Raw genomic sequence first — 17,282 nt, 5'->3', positions numbered from 1 at the left:
AGTGCCAGTGTGTCAGAAGGGTGAAAATTAGATATAAGGGTGCATGGGATAAGTAATGTGAAAGGGTGAGCTTGTAAGTAGAGAAAGGCGGTTTAGACAGCTGCAGTAAATATATAGTTAGAAAAAGTGAGTGAGCTTGGCTGGTTACATACAACAATGATCAAATATAAACTGGGAGATGCATGATTGCTTCAGTGTGGCAACATTTAATATTACTTGCAGTCTGCAAGAAAAAAAGTTCCTAAAAGGAGATTATTATGCTTCACAGCCAGATATTTGGTTGTATTGTCTAGATTAAGCTATTGTCTATAAGAAGCTAGTAGAAAGCAGAATAAGGAGGTATAAGTGCTCAGTGAGATGATAATTAGTTAAAAGCAGCTAGACAAAAATGAACTTTGACAGAAGTAGGCATAAAGAGTGATGTCACTGGTAGAGTAGTCCATATTGCAGAAGACTTGCTCAAGGTATAAGTGACTTACTCTGGGGTAAGCTTGCCCTGATTTAAAAGGCTTGCTTTTGGTATAAATAGCTTACTCTGGTTTAAGGCCCTTCTATAAAACAGATATTCACCAAACTGTGACTTACACTGACAATTAGTCTTTTGGAAATGGGCCCCATACATTGTCAGTTCTCATAATGCAAGAAGTTCATTACCCCAAGACAGTCCTTATGTTAGCATCCTACTAGACTTCTAACTATTTAAAGTTAATTCCATGGGCATATCACACAATAATTCAATTCTTCTTTCTCTGGACCATCTGTTAACCTGTTGTGTCTTCCTTTTGGATGAACTTTCTGACAGATAGCCAGTTAAATGAACATAGTAATCAGCACTTCAAGAAAGTTAAAAAGTATGTTCTGTCAGAGTTCAAATCACTTTACACCCCTCCCCTTGTAGAAACAGATCATCACTTACTTCTGTTTTGTGTGTGTGTGTGTGTGTGTGTGTGTGTGTGTGTGTGTGTGTGCGTGTGTGTGTTTATAGATAAACACACCAGCTCTGAGGTGACAGAAGCTCATGTGCAAAGGAATTATATATCCAAGGTTGTGTTTGTTACCTTGAGCTTAGCATATACAGTGTACCGCAATCATCTGTTTGTGATTTCCGACACTGTCCCTAAGTGAACTGTACTTACATATATATATATATATATATATATATATATATATATATATATATATATATATATATATATACACACATATCTATTGAAACTTTTGTCCTTATCTGTCTTTTTTTTCAACAATTATAACTGAGCCATTCATCTTTATGATCCATTCTTTCTAATAGAGTATAAAGTGATAGTTATGTATGTGCTTGAATTGCTGTCAGAAAATTTACAGATTTCACTCAGTTTATCTTAAATAAATATTTTAAGACAAAATGCAATGGCAGTATGGAAATATGATGTAAGCAAGCAGTAATGCTCTCCAGGGTGTGTGCGAATGTGTAATTAATGCTGCCCAGGGGTGCTATGAGGCCTGATACTGCAGACAGAAGGCCTCTACACCCTTGGAAGGGCATTAATCACACATTAACACACACCCTGGAGGGCATTAATGTGCTTACAGAATGGTTTCTCTGTAAAATTGTTGTGTTATACTTATTTGTATATTTTTTATTACATTTTTTTATAAATTTTTGATGTAAAGTAGTTCCTCTGCCTAATGTTTCAAAGTTGCTGTAGTATATGTAAATGGTGTTAGAGGAGCATTTTAGATCCAAAATATATAATTTTTAAAAATGTCTAGATATTTGCTTTATTTTTTGCTCCCTTACTGCTGAAATGGTTTCTTGACAGTCATTGGGAATTGAAGTCATTAAATTTTGACATACATTTGACTTTCAGATTTATTTCCTTCAGAAAATTCATATTAATACAAATCCTGTTATTTAACTTACTTTTTTTATATACAGTGAAGCGTTGATTATTCTACTGTCAATTATCCAAAACATCAGTTATCCAAACACAGACTTCATATCAGTTGTATATGCGTTCTTGCATCTGTTCGTCCATCTATCTTACAGCATGAAATTTAACGTTCGTTCCTGCTTCTGCTTCACAGAAAGGAATTTATTGTTTGTTTCTGCTGCATCTGCTTCTGCTTCATGGAAGGGAATTTACCATACATTGCTGCTCCCACATCATAGAATCATCTGCAATAAGCAAATGTGCATTTGTGTGTGTTTGTGTGTGTGTGTGTGTGTGTGTGTGTGTGTGTGTGTGTGTGTGTATGTTTCTGTTTGTGTGTGTGTGTGTATGTTTTGTGTACTTTTTTTTTGTCTAATGTTAATCAGGAATGCCTAATTAAGAGGTCATCTTGGCGCTTGCACACTTATTTCTGTTTTTACCGTGTGTATCCTATCTTTGTTTTCATATCTTTGAAACTGGGAAATTGTTATGACGGGTGCTCTGCTGGTACCTTCCTAAAAAGGGAAATAGGTAATACCAACCCTTCTGAAAAGTAATAAGCCTACTAACTGAAACTAAAAAGACTACTAATTGAACCAAACGTAGCTGAAATGTAAAGAAGCCTATTAATTGAACCTTGACCATTCAAGGTTTCTGTAGGGATAGATTAAGTCAAATATTGGGCTATCCTCAAGGAACAGCAGAAAAACGGATGGAAAACACTCGCCACTCCAGAGACCAGTCTTGCGCCACCAAAATGTTTTACAGTCTTTTATTGAACACCAAATACTCCACGACCATGAACGCTTTAGTAAAATCACACACTGCGTTTTCGTCACACATAGACTTCATCAGATACCCCAATGCATCCATTACAATATCATTTTATAGTCTCACTAATTAAATAATTAGTGTTCTAATTGTATCTAGTTAACATTTAAAGCAGAAATTCAAAATGTGTTTTACCCACAATAATACGTTATCTTTGAATACATATTGCACATAAATTGTAATAAAAAGAAGAAATAAAAGTATCTATAATTATTTAAAATACCATATTTCAATAAATAAGCTGATAAATATATTAATAAATATATGTATATAAATATTCCATTAAATATTTCTATAAATATATGTATCACAATATAACTCATTTCATAAAAACATTTTAAAAACACATTGTTTTAAAAAATACATTTTTTAAAAACACATTTAGGGGAACTTTTTATTAAATAATAATAAAAAAAAAAAACCTATTATAGGCATTATGAATTCATGAATATATTTTGAAAATGTTCTAAAAGACATTTCAAGATGTTTTGACATTCAAACTAAATCTATGGCATAATATAATGGGGTTTCAAGGTTTCTGTAGGGATAGATTAAGTCAAATATTGGGCTAAACGGAATACTACTAGTCCATGTGTAAAGTGAGCAAGTGGCTTGGGCTTAGAGCAGACGGCAAAGCTCTTAGTAGGAGAAAAATTCTAGTGGCTGTTACTTGCACCTTGTCTGTTGAATATCTGCCCAAATCATGTTAATTACTTTCAGTATGGCCTCTTACGGTTTGTGTACTTTTGGGCTTGTTGTATTTCATTACTTGTCTACTTACCTCACTGTTCCATAATTCTGACGAATTTTTGTTACCTGCTTTGTTTTTCTCTCATTAATGCTCATAGTAGTGGGAATTAAGAATCTTATTGTTTTCATGTCTCTGCATAGAACTGCATGCTATTAGTTGTCATCACAGCTCTCTATATGTTTTACTGGGACAGAGTTGTATTTCAGGTGTTAGCTCAGAATGTTATATGTTAGCAGTCTCACAAGGTGTATGCATTCAAGGTGCTCTTTATCACTGTAATAATCTGTGTTTACAAACTTGACATTATTGCTACCTAATCACTTAATTGCACTTATTTATTTTTTCTCTCTCTAACCTTCCTAGCTTATCTACCTTCCCTCCTGTACTAAGAATTGGGAACCTATCTACCTGGTCTTTAAGGACCCCTTCCATTAATTTTTCAGCCACTCCAGCATCATCCCAAAGAAGCCTGCTGCCCTAGCACAATTTTCCAGGTTCCAAAGTGAATAAGAAAGTATGTTCTTTCCTAGACCTAAATGATAAGCTGAACCTGTTTGTAATTATCTAGTGTTGTATATATGTTAGTGACCAAGCCAGGAATCCAGCAGCCATACCCCTCCCTACCCCTTAAATACTGACCTTCTCTTCACTGACTACTATCTAAGCCATCTCTATCTGCTATCTCTGCCATAGCTACCTATTGCTGTACCCTACTCTTTGTCCAGTAGGTGGCACTCTGACCTCAGGCTTGTGCTGCATCCTTTACCCCACTTTTCCCATACTTTATCTCTGACTACTTCCCAATCGTCCTGCTGTATTACACTATTCTTCAGGGCTTTTTCCCCCTCCATCCAGCTATACTTCTATAATTTATTCATTCTATCCCTCAACTACCAAATAGCTGCATTATCACATCCTACTCACCTGTAAATACCAAGAGTGCCTCAGGAAATCTGCTATACACAGATTGTATCTGCAGAATCTTCCTTCTCCTTTTCTACCCGCTCCATTCACCCTGCGGGCTCACTCCGCTCCCCTACCCTACCCCCAAATCTCACCCACCCCCCAGTGCTCATGCTTTTATACTTATCAAACCACACCCCTTCCCTTATTGACCATTAGCACTTCAGTACTCACTTTACATAATTAAATCCTAAACACCCACTTTTCATACTGCTTACCTTTCTACTATCCCTGAAATACTATCTCATTCCAAACAAACTCATTATTAGTGCCTACATTTTTAAACTCTATTCTATTCTTCACTGCTAGTATGCCTTTAATTCTCACACCAAAACTTATTTAACTATCTCTTTTACTTCTCCTACTACCTATTCTATCTGTACCCTATATTCTTACCTTATATGAAAACCTACACTATAGTGAGTCCCACCATCCCTTAAAGCAGAAATTACTACTAAGTCAACTACACTTCCAAAGGCATTCTAACATAACATCCACCTCCACCTACCTTTTACCAAAGTTTCACAGGGTTGCCCATATTACTTGCCTACAAGCTAGGAAGTCACAAAATATCTTCTGAAAACTCCTGAGGTTTATACATATTCTGAAACAACATCCTCTACTCCACGGTGACATTCACCCTAACCCTGGACCAATCAATAATACCCCAACAAACCCCTACCTACCTCAAGCCAACACCCCATTTACCTCCACTAGCACCCATAATCATCTGCTCATAGCACATCTCAATATACAGAGCTTAAACAATAAAATTAGCCAACTACATGCCCTGCTAGACATTCATTTATTTGATACCCTATAAAGACTTGGCTCAAACCAGTAACAAAGGACAATGAAATTATCCCACCTGACTATAATGTCTTAAGATTAGACCATACAGCCAAAACGGGTGGAGGGGTAGCAATTCTATACAAATCTAAATTACATATCACTTCTTTAGATGTAAAACTACCTTTTGATAGTAATGCTGAAATCCTCATTTCTAAACTACATATCAGTGCTAGTAAATCTTTGTACATTATATGCTCCTACCTACCTCCAGACAATAATATTAACATCCTAGAAAATAGCCTTTGCTGGCTTTCTACATCCTTCCCACAAGAAACCATTCTACTTGGTGATCTTAATATAGATTAGAATTGCTGTACCTCATCCAAACCTACAACCCATATCAACCTTTATGGCTTCTCCCAAATAATTACCAGTCCAACCAGAATCCATAAACCCAGTAGCAAAGAAAGTATCTTAGACTGGATCTTAGTAAATAGCCATACTATTTCTTATAAAGCAGGTACCCTTCCTGATGATATTAGTGACCACTCCCTTACTTACATAATCAGACAAAAAACCTTTATTCCCAACCAGACTCTTTTTAAAACTGCCAGAAACAAAAATGATTTCAATCCGGCAAGCTTCCAAGCTGAGCTTCAAGCCTGTGACTGGTCACCCTTTAAACTACTCCCTCTTGAGCAAGCAGTAACCTATTTTAACACTAAATTTTTACAAATCCTGGAATACCATGTCCCTACTCGCTCTATAACAACTAGAAATAAAGCTGCTCCATGGCTCACTAAAGACACTAGTCAGAAAATATTATTGAGAAATAAAATCTGGTCTAAATGGAGAAACTCTAAAAACCCAACAGATCATCAAAAATTTAAAGAGCTGAGAAATGCCACTAAAAGATCAATAATTCTTGATAAAAAAAGCTTTTACTTTAAACTCCAGGAAAATTATCAACAAAAAACACAAACTTTCTGGTTAGGTATAAATAGACTTCTATACCCAGGCCATTCCATGACACAAACTCCATCAGGTCTCTCCCTTAACAGTCCCAGCCAGATTGCTGATGCTTTCAACACCTTTTTTATTGAAACTGTTCAATCTCTAGCAAATTCCTTACCTACTGTTAGCTGAACTTTCCCATCCTCATTACCTAGAATACCCCCCACCTTTCATTTAAAACCAGTTCCTACATCCCTTATCCACACCTTACTCCACAAACTTAAACCATGTACCTCCTCAACTGATCTCCTACCAGCTGAATACCTGCAAACTGCAGAAAAAGTACTTGCCTATCCCATTTCCATCCTAATTAATAGAACCATTATACTGCAGTGGTGGTGCTGTGGTACCGTTGTCACCTCACAGTAAGACGTTGTCCGGTTCGATTCTCAGCAAGACCGTCTTCTGTATAGAGACATGCGTGAATGGGTGTACCTTCGTGGAAGGTTGTGCATCAGGGTTGGCAACTCGGCATGTAAAAATCTACTACCAATCATTAGCGGACCGGAGTTCCGCTGTGGCAACCCATAACTGGGAAAAGCTGAAAGACACAACAACAACTGAAGGTTCCATTCCATCTCTCTGGAAAATCTTTCACATTATTCCACTTCACAAGGGTGGTAACTCAGCTGAACTCTCTTACTCTCTCCTTTAGCTAAAATTACGGAAAAATGCATCCACCAGCAACTACTTGATCACCTTCTCCAAAATGATCTACTAGCTGACTGCCAACATGGTTTTAGGCCCTGCCATAGTACCACCACTGCTCTCTTATCCTTCTCTGACTACATTAACAAACATCGTAATAACAACATGCTTTCCTCTGCACTCTTTATTGACCTCTCTAAAGCCTTCAATATGGTTAACCATCAGACACTTCTAAACATACTCAAAATACTCTCTCTTGAAACACAGGCACTAAAATGGTTCAAGTCCTACTTAGAAAATAGACATCAAGCTGTCCTTTGGGACAATCACCTATCCACACCTCTCCCTATTACCCTTGGTGTCCCTCAAGGCTCTATCCTGGGACCGCTCCTTTTTTCCATTTTTATTAATGATCTAAATATAAATCTTCCTCAAACTACCTGGGTACAGTATGCAGATGACTCCACACTAATTTGTGCTGCCTCATCTTCATCTGAACTCCAATCCATAACTCAAACTGTATTTAACCTAGTAGCAAACTGGTTCCTTCAACAGTGTCTCCTTCTAAACGCCAAAAAAACAAAATTGTTGTTATTTACTCCAACACTAAAATCCTCCCCAATAGACCTCACAGTTACATCTAACAATGGTACTGTTATAGCACCTGACCCAACCACCAAACTCTTAGGTGTAATAATTGACCACAACCTGAACTTTGACTCCCATATTAACTCAACTATTAAAACTGTAAACAGAAAACTTGGTACCCTTTACAGGATAAAACCTTTCCTTACCCCGGAAGCTAGAACTACCATTGCCCATACCCATCTGATCTCTACACTCCTCTATGCCTCCCCCATCTTTACTAATCTTTCCAAAAGCAGCCTTAACAAATTGGCACCCTCCTATAACAACATTGCCAGATTTGCCACTGGCTCACAATTTCAAACTCAGCATTGCCAAAATCTTAAACAGCTAGGATGGCTAGAACTGCAAAACCAGCTGCAATCTCAACAACTTATTATCACCTATAAGACTTTGAATCATCCAGGTAATACTCCTATTCTATGTAGCCTCATCACCCCTTACAAAAATCTTACTACCCTTTGCTCAGCAGATAAATTACTAGTATCCATTCAAAAATCTTACAACAAAGCAGGTGATTCTCTTTTCTTTAATTCTGTGGGGAAAACCTGGAATAGGCTTCCCAGCAAACTAACATCTCTTACATCATTACCACTCTTCAAAAAGCAACTAAAAATACTTCTTAAATCTCAATGGTTATGCCCGTGTACTAATTCAGACTAACACCCCCCCCCCCGTTTATCCTTACTGCTTTTCCTTCCTCCTTATACCCTTACATTTTTATAGCAAACCTCCTTACTTTGATATCCAGCCTCGTCTCTTCAGGTAACTACCACAGAATACATATTTCTGTAATAATCAACTTGCTGAGACCACATCTGTTTCTACTTTGTATATATACTAACTTCATGTTGTTTTTGTTACTCTGAGCATTTACTTTTATAAAACAACCTTAATTATTAGTTCGAATCTGTTCTTTTTCCTAGTCTGCTATATAATTGTCAAACCTCTCCTATGTAAATATGTTTCTTGTAATACTGCATTGTTTTTTGTAAACCTTGTACTGAAGATCATGATGTTTAATCTCTGTTGACAATGTATTTAATTTTTTTATATCTCTATTGAATTAATAGTGTAACTGGAGCTTATCTTCCCGGGCCTCTATTGAAAATGGACATGCATCCAGTTGGACTAGCCCGGTCAACAAATGTAATATAAAATAAAATAAAATAAAATAAATTATATTTAACTTTACACTCACTAAACAGTAAAACTGCTGCTTAGTGAGTATAAAATAATGGCTTGCTTGACCTCGCTTTCACTCACATGCATGCATACACTTACCCACACAGACTTAAACACACACACTTTTTCTTTTAATTTTCTTTTTTTTTTTTTTTTTTTTTTTTACATTTTACACTTGCTAAACAGTGGGAGCACTGCTTAGTGAGCATAAAATAATGACAGACCTTAGTTTTTTTTCTGTCAAAGCTTCAAAGCAGCTTGATATGCTGCCATGAAGTGGTGGACTCACTTTTCAGTGGGCATTACTTATACATTAATACCCTGCTGGAGAATGTTTGTTCTCCAATCAGAGTGCTGATAAAGATTCACCCATTCTCTAAAGGTGATTAATGTCTATCATGCCATCTCTTGATTTATCCCATAAATTCTTCATTTATTCATTGAAAAAAGTATTGAAATCAGAACTTGCTTTATGAAGGACTGCTAATGAGGATTTTATTTTGTCATCGGCGATACTGATACTTATGATGATCTTCCTTGATCATTAACAGATATATAGGGACCCTCATTTATGGTCAAACCAATAATATCTTAATAATATTATAATATTTACTTACTTTTAAGCACAGATTGGGGTTTCTGAATATTCATGGTAGATAAAGTTTTTTTGAAGGTTATGTTCATGTAATGGTTAATATAATGGTTTGTGACGTGGACTCACAAGATAGCACATGAATATCAGTTTTATAACAGGAACTACCCCTACAGGGTCAGGACAAATTGGCCTTTCCCTGCATGTTATATGTTCCCCTACATGCTTTGGACAGATGTGAGTTTACATCTTGTGCCTTTATATATTAAGGTACATAATTGGGATTGGCTCCTAACTATACTAATTTTGACTACTTTAATGGTCACTACAGAATTATGTTCTAATCTATGGAAGTGGGTATGAGGCTTTGTTAGTATTTATGGGTCCCTATTTTACATTGAACCAGTATTGCAAGTCCTTATTTCATTTGAGCATCAAGTAATTCAAAACTTCTTCTGCTCTAACTAAAAGTTTTTGAGCTGGAATTCCGGTTTTTTGACAGCCTCTTTTTTGGCTTCCTATTAAGGGTTTGTTTGTTTTCATCATCTGCATTAATACACATAAATCTTTAGTATTCTCAATTTTGGACGCAGCTGTCTTTTCTTTTATTTTCTTGGAAATTATATTTTTTGACAGCTGTTATTGTCCTTATCAACAACCTGTCTTTGCTGTCGTGGCATCATTGATTGACCATTATTGACAGCTACATAGCTTTTTTGGTTATTGTCCCAGCTATTATGGACTTATCCAGTCTTATTTCTGGATTAGTGGCTGATAGAGAGGATTTAGGGGTCTTTGGTTTCAACCCAAACAAAAATGGGAATGGAGATCAGTTGGGGAACAGTAACCCAGATATTACAAGTCAAAAGTTAATTGATGACCTGAACAGGCTATTAAGGGCTCTACGAGCAAATGTGTGGCACAGCAAGCTTTTTAAGGCTTATCAGGCAGCGAATATCACCCCAAGGGGATTAAGAATATGGATTATTCCGCATGTGAGTAATGCAGATGATGAATTAACCACACAGTGGGCGAAAATACAACATGAAGCCACAATGTCTTTTGTGGTTCAACTTTATAAATTCCACAATCGAGCCATAGATAAGGGGCTGTCTGAAATCATGATTTTGGCAGATAAGTTAAAAAACTATGAACAGGAGCCTTCTTTTGAAGGCAAATTGAATAGAGTGGCTCAAGATTTGAAAAAATTTGATGCTGAATTACGGTTACGCAAGATGAAAAAGTTCAATAGGGACCAAGAGGATTATTCCCGAGGTAACCCATTTTCTTTTCAATCTAAGCATGTGAGATTTAATAACCTCCCAATGTCAGATAAGAAAAGGAAAAGACCCAGATCCATTTTGAGGAAAAGCAACTACAATGCTACCTCATCATGTGATGATACATCATCAGGGACTGATAATGAATCCCTGACAGCAACAGGATCACCATCGCCCAAAAGAAGCCCGGGGGCAGCCCCTTTAGGAGCACACATAGACGGGGTGGGCGCAAACACAAAAAGAATACACAATGTACAGGGACTATTGGAGTTGGCATTGGGGACTTAAATCAAAGCACTGTTAACAACATTTTAAATTGTCCGATTATGTTCTGTCTGATCTACATGTCAAAATATTGAATAAAGGCCTTAATTTCATACCTGGTACTATCATTTCTGAGGATGTATTTGCACAAGATTTGTCTAGTTTCTGTAGATTAATTAACCTGAAAATGTTTTTTGGTGATTCTGGTCTTGATTTTGAAAAGGGGAAATTTACATATCATCCATCTAATTTTTCCCCACCTATGAATACTGTGGTTCACCAATTTCAAAATAGTGTTCTTAGGGATATTCATTTTCATGGTTCAAGTTTGGCATGGAAACACAACAACATAACTTCCAGGGAGAAACAAGCCATTCTGGAACTCCAGAAAAACAAACAAATTGTGATTACAACGGCAGACAAAGGTGGGGCTGTTGTAGTACAGAATTGGGATGATTATGACAGTGAGGCCCGCAGACAGTTATCAGACACCAGATATTACAATCACATGGTTAATGACCCTGTACATAGATTCACCAAATGTATCGAACTTTTCCTTAAGAATGCTTTTGATAGGGGTGTAATTTCAAAAGACACTCTATATCAACTAACAGTTAAGGATTGTAATTCACAATATATTTATTTTCTTCCGAAAGTGCATAAAAATCTTACACACCCACCGGGAAGACCTATAGTGTCTGGAAGAAAATATCTAACTGAACCCCTGTCTTTGTTTTTGACAAAACATCTTAAACCTTTGTTGGGATTTCTTCGGTCAAGATTAAATGACACCACTAGTTTTTTACAAATCATATCTGATGCCCAGTTGGAAAAAGATTGTTTTTTATGTACGCTTGACGTATGTGCCTTATATACCAATATCCCACATCAAGCTGGTCTTCAAGCTCTGTCATATTGGTTGGAATATGCAGGTCTATATGGTTCTACATTCAATGCATTCTTGGTCGACATGGCTAGATATGTCCTTACTTGCAATGTTTTTTATTACAAAGACAATTGTTATTGGCAAATTAAGGGCACGGCTATGGGGGCTTCTTTTGCCCCCATATACGCTGATCTTTTTATGGCTTATGTCGAAACCAAGTTAATTTATGATTCTACAAGAAATACTTTTCTTTCAGAAATGGATATTTGGAGACGATATCTTGATGATATCTGGCTAGTGTGGAGGGGTACTGAGTCCAGTTTGCTGGCTTTTGTACAATATTTGAACAATAATGAGTGGGGTCTAGGGTTTACAGAACAACATGATACCCATAGCATGATTTTTTTGGATGTTGTCATACGCAAACTATCTGATGGCACACTTGAGAGTGAGACATATAGGAAGTTCCCGCAGTATAATTCATTATTGCATGCTACAAGTTTTCATGCTCCACACATAGCCAATAACATCCCAAAATCCCAATTTATCAGAACCAAACGGATATGCTCACAACAATCAACATATCGTAAAAATTCGGAGGACCTCATACATAGGTTCAAACAAAGAGGTTACAAGGAAGGCATTGTAGCAAATGCCAGAAGCCAGGTTCAAGGCATGGAACGTAGTCAGTTGCTTGTATATAAGGATAAGGATAAGCCCAATACATCACCAAAACCACTCTGACTTACAACGACTTATGGAAGAAACACCATTGGTTTTGTTAAGATTGTACAGCGACACTGGAATATTTTGCAGAGTGATCCAGAAGTTGCTAGGATCATCCCTGACAAATGTATGTGTTCATACAGGAATGGTAAAAACTTGAAATCTTATTTCAACCATTATAAAACTGGAGACAGGAGGGGCAGGGACAAAATACAAACTACTATTTCTGGACACAGTCTGTATGGTTGTTTCCCTTGTGGTCATTGTGTAAATTGCAAATATATATGTACTACCAAGGAATTCTCCAGCCGTAATTGCTCAAAGGTCTTTGATATAAATATTTTTTGCAACTGCAGCAGTGATTGGGCCATTTATATGGCCACATGCAAATGTGGTGCATTTTATATTGGACAAACCTCAAGGTGCCTTAGGTTACGTATCTCAGAACATTATAGCAATATGAAACAGAGAAAGCTTACTAATGCATTGTATAAACATCGGTTGTCACACCCATCAGCAATATTTTTATTTACAATTATTGATGTGATTCAGGGTGACCGTAGGAATAAAATTGGTTGGCATGAGAGTTTAAACAGTAAAGAAAAAAAGTGGATCATTAAGCTGGGTGTGCTTTTCCCTCCAGGACTTAATGAATATTTATAAATTTTCCACCAATGAAATTGTATGCTTGCATATTTAATAGGCAGTAAATACTATGAGTGTTGATGCACTGATGAAGGCTGTGTAATTTACCAGCCGAAACCGGTATGTGTTTGTGTTTGCTGTGATGCTTTAATTACAATACAGTTATTTTGATCACTATTTGCTGGCTCCAATCTTGTTTTTTGGTGAATTGCTACTATTGGGGGCCGTGCATTACCCACGTGCAGGAAGAGTTGGTTTTGTGAATTTATTAGGATTTAACATGAGACGAAGGTTAAGGAGTCAATTTTCAACTGTGTTTAAAGTATTTTGGGATAGAATCTGCAACTCTGTAGGTGAAGTGTCAGAGCATATTAAAGTGGAGTCATCCGCATATTGAATGCATGTTGCATTTAGAATGACCTTATACAAATCATTGATGAAAATGGAAAACAATAGTGGAACTAGTATGGAGCCTTGGGGTACTCTGGGAGTAATGGGTAAAAGGGTGGATAGTTTACTCGGCCATAGGGCAACCTGTTGTCTACCACTGAGACAGGATTGAAACCAATGGATGGCCTGATCCTCTAGGGAGATGGATGTCAAAGTGTTTATGAATATTTGGTGGTTTACCATATCAAAGGCTTTTGAAAGATCAAGAAAGATAGCAGAGGAAAGTTTGTTATTGTTTCAGTGTTGGTTAATGACATTAGAGAAGTAGAGGAGGCTGTGGTTGTACTATGGAATGGTCTAAAGTCATGCTGGGTGTTGGTTAGAAGATTATTATGGGTAAGATAGCTCAAGAGTTGATTATGGATGCATTTTTCCATACTTTTAGCCAAGGGTGACAGAATAGCTATGGGTCTATAGTTTGACAGGTCAGTAGAGCTGCCTCTTTTATGGAGTGGGATGACATGGTATATCTTCCAGACACAGGGGATGGACACTTCCGTTATAGTTCTATTGATCAGGATAGTAGTGGGAGATGTTATGGAATCTGCAGCTTTTTGTGGATATTCCGCAGGGAGTAGATCAGCTGACAGGGTGGTAGACTTTAGTTTCTTAAGTAATTTTCGGAAAAAAAGATGTGCAAACTGGTTTGAAGTTAAATGAGAGTTGGGAGCTGGGTGTAGTGGCTGGAGAATATGGGCATCTGGGGGATAATTGGTTAGCTAGGTTCAGGATGGCTGTTGTAAAGAAGCTGTTAAAGGTAATGACAATTTCTTCAGGCAGGTTTTGTTTAGAATCCAAGGAGGTAGGAGTGGAGGATTGTCCTGGACTAAGGAGTTTGTTTATACCTACACAAAACTTTTGTGGCTTGTTTTGGTGTTTTTCTTGTAGATGACAGTAATAGTTTTTCTTGTCTAATGTGGTGGATTTTTTTGTTTCATTTCTTAGCTGTCTGTATCTAAGTTGATCTATGGGGATTTTTGTGGTCTGCAAAGTGGCCCAAGCCCTATTTATAAGTAGCATTTTTGTCTGGTTTCTTTTGAGAGCCAAGGAGCAACTTTTGTTTTGGTTCTAATAGTCCGTGCTGGTGCATAGGTGTCAAGGATGGAAAGGAATTTGATATTAAAGTAATTTACTACTTCTTCAAGTGGTAATTGTTTCAGAACTGACCACTTGCAAGATTTGAGTTCATTTTGGAAATTCGTGCAGTTTAATTTCTTATTGTTGCTTACTGTTTTAAAAATGGACTGGTTATGGATATCAGCTTTTTGCCTCCTTAAATAGGAGAGGAGGTGATCACTTACATCATCAGATAAGGTCCTACTCTTGTATTTGAGGGGGTGGGTGTTAACAAGAATCCAATTCAGAATACTTACTTTATTGTTGGGTTTACTGATCATAGTGGAGGAAGATACAACCTGTGAAAATCCATAAAGGTTTATGGAGTGAGTGAGGGGTTCTGAGGAACACATGTTCCAGCCTTTGTTGAAGTCCCCAAGTACAATGGTTTCTTTAGGGTAGCTGCTGGACAACCAATATAGGATATCTTTGAGGGTATTTATGTTATTGCCTGGGGGAATATACACACAGATGAGATGTATACATTTGTCCTTATTAATGTGGAGCTTAGTGATAAGCATTTCAGCATTGCCAAATAGGGATGTTTTCAGGGCATTATCGGACACTTCAAGCATGGATTAGTACAGAACAGGTACCCCACCTCCCTTTCTATTGGTTCAATCAAGTCTTAGGATATTATAGCCTGGTGGTATAATTTCATTATTAGAAGTAGAAGGTTTTAGCCAGGTTTCCGTTAAACATAATATGTCTGGGGAAAGAGCATCTAGGAGGGCATGTAGGTGTTGAATCTTATTGTTTACACTTCTGATATTTAGGTGACTGATCAAGAGTGAGTTTGGGGGTTTGTCTAAGATTTGTGTAGTAGTGGGACAATTAGTAAAGGACCAAGAGTCAGTAGACAAGGATGGGCCAGGATTTGGGTGGATATCTCCATCAATAGTTAGGTTGCATTGTAATCTGATTGTGAGGTTCCAGATTTTAATTAATAGACTTTGGTATCTATTGGTTTTAGGGTGGACATATCTTGTTCTAATGGGATGTTGATACCTAGTAAGTAAGGAGTAAGATAGGAGGGGATATATTAAGTGTTCAAGCTTGTGTGTAGCTATATAAGTTAATGTTTGGCCTTTTGGGTAGTGGAAACCTGGGTATGTATTATATTCATAGGCAGTAAGAAGATATGGGACAAGCAGAAAGGGTATCAGAGAGTATAGTGGTAGTATTTAAATTGGTTTCATTGCAAGTAACATTGGGATTACTGAGGTTGACTTTTCCCCATTTTAAACTATTTAAGATAGGATAGAAGGGATAAGTATTTGAGAGTCTATTGATGACTTGGATATGGCTCATTAGTTCCAGAAAGAGGGGGTGTGGTTGTAGCACTATATATTTAGTTGAACTGGGGGTGGGTGGCAATTGGGGTTAGGGTGGGGTTCAGAGCAAGCCCGAGCACAGTGAGGGTGAGCAGGGCAGGGCTGAACCAGACCACGAGGTAGTAAGAGTCTGTGGGTCTTATGACCTAACACACCTTCAAATCATATTATTTACAGATGACATGATCATCTTCTATCTCACCAATCACACCCATGGATACAAACTCAACTATCAAATGGCTTTTACAGTACAAGCTCTTATTAATTACCTTTAAAACAAAATCAGTGCTATTTGGCACACATCAAAGGCTTGCTAAAGCTCCCAAGACTCTTCATATCACAAATATAAAAAAATTCTCCCAACAGAAACCACCCCATTAAAATATGTGGGATTCTGACTTGACTAAATGCTTAAATACCAGAACCACACTGAAAAAAACATGCAAGAAAAGTAGCTTGCTACTTTTATGTGCAAGAAGACTCTCCACATATACAAAGGCTTTAGCAGCTGCATGGGCAGAGGAATTCAACTTGCCCATGTAGAACAGAGACTGGGCATCATTGTGCTCGCTTTTAAAAAGTTGACACTTAAATGCTAAGTGCTCACATTTGAAAAAAACAAGATCAAAATTCCAGAAGAATAGCAAATCTTGAACATTGCTCTTCTCCTTTAAACTTCATTTTTATAGGGAGACAAGACCCCTGATGTAGGACACAAGCCCCCCAAACATCTGAATTATATATGCTATTACAAAGATTACCGTATGTCAGAGAAAAGGGAATATTGCAAAAAAATAACCATTTCAGACTTAGCATATGTAAGTTCATTTTGTCAGCCATTCATTCTTCTGTAATTTGGGACTTACTTGAATGGGTTTCATCTTTTTAAATGTTTACCCCAAACCAAGAAAAATACAGTAATTTCCAATAAAATATGTTTCAACACACACCCATTATGCTAAGAACACAGCTGCGCAATGCTAACTGCCTATTATGCAATGCAATGACTTCATGCTTGCCTCCCTCATTTACAAACCCATAGACCTAGCACATTCTCATCTCTAGACTGCAAACTCTTTCCTAGGAACTAGTCGTATAGCCAAATGCATCTCTCACAAGTCACCTGCAATCTGATCACACCAGCAACTTAACTACACTGCACCAAATAGTTTCTTTCTCCACACTAGCACCAAAATTTTGGGAATCTCTAAGGACATGCTTAAGGGAACTTCCCTCATACACAGAGT

The sequence above is a fragment of the Protopterus annectens genome, chromosome 8.part0 (genome assembly GCF_019279795.1).
Source record: "Protopterus annectens isolate FY-2018-M chromosome 8.part0, PAN1.0, whole genome shotgun sequence".
In the NCBI taxonomy this organism is placed as follows: Eukaryota; Metazoa; Chordata; order Ceratodontiformes; family Protopteridae; genus Protopterus; species Protopterus annectens.
Note: the sequence above shows the minus strand (reverse complement) of the source record.